The sequence below is a fragment of the Xiphophorus maculatus genome, chromosome 2 (genome assembly GCF_002775205.1).
Source record: "Xiphophorus maculatus strain JP 163 A chromosome 2, X_maculatus-5.0-male, whole genome shotgun sequence".
NCBI lineage: Eukaryota > Metazoa > Chordata > Actinopteri > Cyprinodontiformes > Poeciliidae > Xiphophorus > Xiphophorus maculatus.
This window is the reverse complement of record NC_036444.1, coordinates 3,575,712-3,582,778: the sequence shown is the minus strand read 5'-3', so window position 1 is coordinate 3,582,778 and position 7,067 is coordinate 3,575,712. Positions and strand designations below refer to the sequence as shown.

Genomic DNA, 7,067 nt, shown 5'->3' with positions numbered 1-7,067 from the left:
GACCAAAGAAATTAGTAAGATTTTGTGTTTTTGCAGTTGTAGCACTATTTGATGTTTATAATGTAACAGTACTTAATGCACTGAAGGACTAAATAGCTTCTGACATCAGAAAAACTAAATTCGTCTGCTAGAGCTGTCGTCAGAAATCAATAAAACAATACAAGAGAGTAACTGTTTTCAATACTATGTATTTTTAAAGAAGAAAATTAAATAAACAATACAAAACACAAAACATACATGGAAACCAAAATACAATAAATATATACACAATACTGCAGTTGATGTTCTAATGTGCACAGAGTCCTTCACTTTTCCCCGCTTGGTCAACACAGTGTCTGACCGACACACATTTAGAAGTCCATAGTTTGTTTATCCAGAAACTTTAGGGAAAAATGTCCAAGCGCAATTCAGCTCTGATGGAAAGGGTGAATAATGGGTAGTGTGTCTGTGTAATGAGAAGGAGGGGAAAGTTCATGGACCATCAAACTCCTACCAGACCAGTATGGAGTGAAATTCGGTTCTCCTGGCTCCAGCCAGATCTTAGAAGCTCGCCATCCTTTAACCCCAAAAAGGGGAAATCACCTGGCCTGTATTAAAATAAACAGGACCAGTCAATTACCAGCCTGCTAGTTAACTAGACTTGTTTCCGTTGTACACATAAATAAATGCAATTATACATAAATAAATGCAATTATATCTACAATCAATTATTTAAGACAAAGATATTTAACATTTATCACATCATCTTAAACACATATGTTGCATTTAAAAGTTAGATTGTGTGTTTGATGATCACACAATTTGGCTATCACCATCAATATGTCAACCAAACAAAACATTCATGTTCACTACTCACCAATTCCTTTTAAAGATCAGTGCATGGCAGCTTCATGGCTCCAAGCTCACTGGATATTCAGATCTACATGGTTTATATTGTGAGTTTTTTAAACAAAGTGCATACAAACAAAGAAAGAACCAATTGTTTGACAGCACAAACCTGCAGCTCCTTTGTCTCCAGCTCTCCCTCTCACAGCTGATTGGGAAAGCTGGAGCAGGCCTGAAAAACCTACTTCAGGTGCAGTGATTGGCTGATTGCACTGTGTGACTGACTGTCACTCTAACCAATGAAGTAGCAAAGGTGGGACTAAGGCAGTTTTTACCCTGGGTTACACAGTGTGGTGACTGTATGTTGTTTTTAAGGTTTCATGATGTAAATCACTTTGCACTGTTGCTCAAATGAGCAAAATGCTGGACTGATTAAAACGTGTCAAACTCAAGGCTCGGGGGCCAAATCCAGCCCGCCAGAATTTTTTATGAGGCCCTCTACTCTAGAAACACACATAAATACAATATAGCCTACAAGAAAACAATTATGTGAATAAATATTATTTCAGCAATACAATCAAATAAAATTTCATCTGTATTCTGCCAAATTACATTAATGTGAAAAGAAGTTTAATATTGTCAAACTTTAGAAAGTACTCATCAGATGCAGATAAATATTTATTCATATTTTAACAGTTGAATTTGTAGTTTTATAAGTTTATTTTGTCACAACTGGACCTTAATTTGACACCCCTGGATTAAAATATAACTAACCCCATCTGTGAAAAAGTAAAAGTTAATTCAGAGGTTATTTACACAGAGCGATAATAAATGCAGCAGTATACGTTTTTGCAGCTTCTGCAGCATAAATCTGTTGTTTGAAATGTTGACAGACTTTGCCGATTGAAAGCGTCCCTATAGGGAAGCGTGGTGACCAGAGGGCAGCTTTCCTGGGACAACAGTCGCCGTTAATTCCCGTCTCAGCACAGTGAGGGTTCACTCAAGAATCCCATCCGCCGCCGCAGATCTGACATTTTTCTTCTCTAATTGTCTTTTCTTCTTTATCTGCCTTGGATTGCTGGTGTGGTTTTATTTGTTTGTTTCTACTAGTTTGTGTGTTTGGCTGTACCATATTAGAAAATAAGAAACAAAAAGTGCGCATGCACATTCAAAGCACTTATTTATCTCCCTGTGTGTGTTTTTTTTTGCCAATTAGGCACTCAATGACAGGACATGTGGCGAAGCAGCTAGCGGGACTATTCATGGATCAGCAGTTATTGGAGCAAATCTCCAGTCTACACACAGTTACTGTCATTTTATCTGCATACGGATGTAAGGCTGGGGCTTATCCTGCAGCATGATGCGTTCTGTCAACGTATCGCATGTCGCCACTGTTGACATCACTGGTAACCTCCAAAGAAAAGCATGCAGCCATGATCATATTGCAAATAAATGACCTCATATGCAGGAAACTCGGAATGTCACAGAAAGCATCAGGAATAATTTTAGTTTTATTCTGTTCTGGCTTTTTCTCTAATTCAGTTTTTAGAGTGCGTTTGCTAGTTTTTATTAGTTATTATTAGATAAATGTTGTTTAGTTATTGTCGTAGTTTTAGTTTTTTCATACTTTGGTTAATTTTTAGGTTCAGAATTCAAAAAGGTAAAATTATTAACGTCAACCATGTACGATCCCCCCCATCTCCGTCCTGAAGGTCAAAAAGCTGCTAGCCAACAATAACTAGCATTGGTTTCAGATGTCAACATAACTCGCTTAAATGTGTGAGTGATATATAAAAGAAAGAGGGACACATTGCATTGCTACTATTTGTCAACACTACAACAACTAGATGAGGTCAGAATAAAGTTTTCATTTTTAAAAAATAGCGTAGCAGAAGGAATTAGGTCAGTTACGCTAGCTTGACTTTGACAATCTTAACATGTAGAGGTGCTGTGGAATTCTGTGTTTCGCTCAATTAAAAAAACAACAAAAAAACAGGGGAGATACACACAAACTGACAGATCATCAGTGGAGCAGGTGTTTAAATTAGCTAACCAACCAGCACAGTGTTAGCTTCACTGCTTATGCTAAGTAGCTAATAACTTATGAATAACTGCAAAATAAACATCAAGCCTGAAAAGTAAAACTGGAACGACTGAATGTTCTTTGTGTGGGAAATGTTTACGTGTTTTTTGGTGTTGAATCTAGCTGTTGTCAGTGAGTTGCTATGGCAACGATTCTGCGTGTAGCACAGACGACACAGAGCGAGGATTATGTATCAGAATACAAGTGGTTTTGAGTTGTTTTTCAACGGTTTTTCTGCATTATTTTTTTCCTTTTTGTGGCGCACCGAACTGAATAACACCTCCATCTCCAGGTTTCTTTTTAACTGAGTTGTTCTACCTCAGCAGCGCGGCTATGGATGGCAGGTAAAAGAATCACCTTTTTGTTCTCCAACGTTGTGCAAAATGTCCAAATAATAAACATGTAACATAGTGATTATGTATACATCGATTCAGCAATGAATACTAAACGAAGACATTTCAATTATTGTTGAATAACCAACTTACTCTGGCATTTTACGGACCAGCATAAGAGTCACCAGGAGGAGTGTCTAGTGCCGTAATTTTCCCAAAATTTGTGAAATAAATTTGCAAGAAAAAACTCTGAGATGTAGGGATTAAATTTGCAAATGTTCCAGAAAAACCTGGGAAGTCTTGAGATCCAAAAGTCAAAAATCTTTTACTTTTGAAACTCAAATTAAAGATTTTTGACTTTACAGCCTCAAAAAATTTCCAAGATTTCTTGAGAAAATTTTCTGAGACTAATCAAAAAATTTCAGTTTTTTGGCTCAAACTTCCTCCTTTGTTTCTATCTGCAACGGCCCTAAATGGCATCGTAAATCTGGTTAATATAAACTTACTAAATATTGCAACTATTTCAGCCAATTAAGTTCGTTTTTCTGAGCGTTGCAGTGATCCAGGTTTGTTTAAAATCACAGAAACAGATATGAAGCAACTTTTCACTCGACTAGGCGTCTTATTGTGCTTTGTGAAACGCCTCATAGGCTGCATTAAAAAGCCAGACACTCCCCTCTGAGATTGGATGGATGTGCTTCTTTTGAAGCACGTTGTAGGTGCAATGTCACAAGCCGAACCTGACCGTGTTGATTCTGTGTTATGAGCCCAGTTGATGGGGGAGCGAAGGTCCAGAACACGGAGTTACAACCACACAAAACGCGCCAAAGAGGAGAACATGATGAAACCTCTCAGCATATATTCAGCCGCTGTTCAGAGGGGAACATGCGCTGAATGCATTTCATATTCACTGCAAATATATTCTTTGACGGCGTGAGTTGCTTTTAGACATAGTTTCTGTTTCCTTTCTGTAACTTCGAGTTATTTAAAAAGACTAAAGTTGATTCAGGTAGGAAATAGTCTAGAACCTCCAATTAACCCAAGATGAATGTTTTCAGACTGATACTGAAGACTGGCTTTAAATATTGAGAAGCAAAACTCAGCATGAGATTCAGCACTTTGACCTGTTGACCAGATGTCTGCCCTCACAATGACTCATAAGGGGTCATGAGGTTTGGTTGTCCCGTTTACATGCTCAGAAATCTCCAGAAGGAAATGATCGCAGGCCTACAAGCAATAAATCAATTAGTCTCATGAGTTCAAGTTTTTTGGTGTCTGGAAAATGAGCCGTTTCAAAAAGCCTCCTGATTGTCAAGTCATATTCAAGAGGTAACCGTGTCGCTACCTAGCAACCCCAACAGAGTTCCGCCCGTTACCTAGCAACCCAAGTGGATCTCCAGCACGTTTGGTCAGCTGGTTTTACTTCTGTATGTGCTGTACAACGGCTGCTGGAAAAGACAAATGTTTTGTTGTTGACTTACCATTCGGAAACCACTTGCTGCATTTTTTCTGGGTGAGCAGGAGGCTCCACTTCTGCTTTTCAAAAACGCATGGTTGTGTAATTGAGTATCTGTTTGCAGCCATTTTGACATGTGAGTGTAAACGTTGAGAAGCAGCTGCGTATTTAGATTTAAAGTGACAAGACGCCTTCAAACAGCTCATTCTGAAAAGAGCTCAAAATAGGCAGAACTGACCAGACTAAAATCTTATGATCTAAAAATGATTTTGTACAAAAAATGTAAGAAACATGTTTTGTATAGACCACAGACCTGCACTAACCTGGTCAAGGAGTCATAATGGGTCAACTTTAAATAAACCTGAGAGTATCCTGCTGCAGACATAGTGTGGCCTCTTCCTGTGTGCGGTGTGACAGAAGTTACAGTCATGTCGCGCTGCCACAGCCTGACATGTTCCAGTCCTGGACCATATTTTACATCACAGACATGAGGAGAGGAGGCTGTTCTACTGGAGGGAGACGACGTGGGACTTGGTCATTTTTCTGAGCTATGATGGCGCGGAAACATTGGTCTTTAAATGTTTTCTATTGTAAATAATGTTTGAAAACTGATTTGCTTTTGCATGACTGCATGTTTTTTGATGGGTTTTTCTTTTTGTTTTTTTGTCATATGATGTGAAAAGGGTAAAGAATCTACTCCTGTGTGTCCTGAGGAAGGGTTGAAATTGAGTCGAAGTCAAAGGTCATCCGTCAGCCGTATCAAATAAAAACTGCTGATTTGTTCTTCTCCTCGTCAGTCTGAGTCCACCGTCTCTGTTTTCCGTTGTTTACGCCTCTTCACGCCCATCTGGCTGCAGTAAGAGGGCACAGGGGTTAGAAGCATGTGCTGCTGGAAAAAATGAATTTCCATAGAGCAGAAAATATAATGCTGCATCAGGTCCAACTGTCATCTGCCTCCTGACATTGAGAGGAGACGAGGATGAATACAAACACAACACACACATCTGCACCCGGTTTGTTTGGCTCGCCACGACCCTCACCAGACATTTACATCCCCCTCACTCAGACCCAATCAAATTACTGTTGGAGGACGAGGAAATAAGACACACCGACATGAAGACAGCCGCTGGGAAAAGATGCATCCTGCAGCACACATTTCAATACGAGCAAAACAAAAACTTGGCTGTTGTTTTATGGAAACAAACAAAAGAAACTGTAGGTCTTTTGGCAAAAATTTACAGAAACAATTTTGGCAAACAAAACTTTGAAATTTTCTAGAAAAAAACCTGGAAATGTCAAAGCTTGTAAAGTTTTTTCAAGAAAAAATTTTTTCTAGCAAATTTTCAACTTTATAAATTTTCCCACATTTTTCAAGAAAATTTCTGAGATTGTCAAAATTTCTTATTATTCTCTAACAAATTTCCATCTTTTCAAGCTCAGATTTTTTCTATAAAATTTATGAGATTAATCAAAAATTTCTGAGTTTTTTTCTAGAAAATGTTTGAAGTTTCAAACACAAACATGTTTGAGATAAAATTTATGATTTAAGCTTAATAACTTAGTTTATTAACTCACTTTGTGTCATTTAATCAAGACTGCTTTATCTGTGATTCTCAAAAGAAAAACTACAAATGATTCAAATATAACATGCATCTTTAGACTAATCAGTAACATTAAAAACGTTTTCGTTTGGCTACTGTCACTTACTTCACTTGCCTCTGCTGCTGTTTCAGTCAAACTTCTCCATTTCTCCTCCATCAGCTCTGAACGCCACTGTGTCTGAGTTGGCTCCTTCTTTCACTGGCATCCTGTTGGTTCGTTTGAGCATTACTGCCACCTAGTGACTGGAGGCTTGTTTATCATTCTGACTAAAGACACAAAGGAGACTTTTTCAGGGCAATCTGAATAAAAAAAATGTCCACCCCCCAAAAAATCAGAATTTGACATTTTTAGTCGGATCGGACATGTCGCATTTTATCCAACTTTTTCATCATTGACATGAGAGTTGCATAATAATTCTGCACTAGCAAGACGCAGAAAATCCAAACGTAAACAATGGCTGAAGCAAGAAGTTATGGCAATGTCATGATCTGGAATATTTTCTTTTTCCTTCCGCAGACATGCAGAAAAACACATAATCTTAAATGGAAATCAAACCTGGATTAAAATGCAAATAAAGACAGAATTAGCTGACTATGAACATGTTAGCCTGACTTAGCAGGATTCCCTTTTGTGTACCAACACCTGATATCTGAGTCATGAATTTCAGAAGTTTGTTTTATGGGATGGTGAATTTAAAACTACAAATTTCTATCAAAAATACCAAAACAAACTAAAAATATGTTGTACAAGTTTAAGTGATTTTGAGTTT

General features: G+C 37.9%; 1 long non-coding RNA gene across 1 annotated transcript; it reads right to left on the bottom strand.

Annotated features, from left to right (window-relative positions):
* Nucleotides 1-234: 234 nt before the first annotated feature.
* On the bottom strand, nt 235-1,302 carry LOC111605856. The gene is made up of 3 exons (XR_002751863.1): nt 998-1,302; nt 857-919; nt 235-587 (listed from the first exon to the last, which is right to left on the bottom strand). It is a non-coding gene; the product is annotated as an uncharacterized LOC111605856 (long non-coding RNA).
* Nucleotides 1,303-7,067: the final 5,765 nt, after the last annotated feature.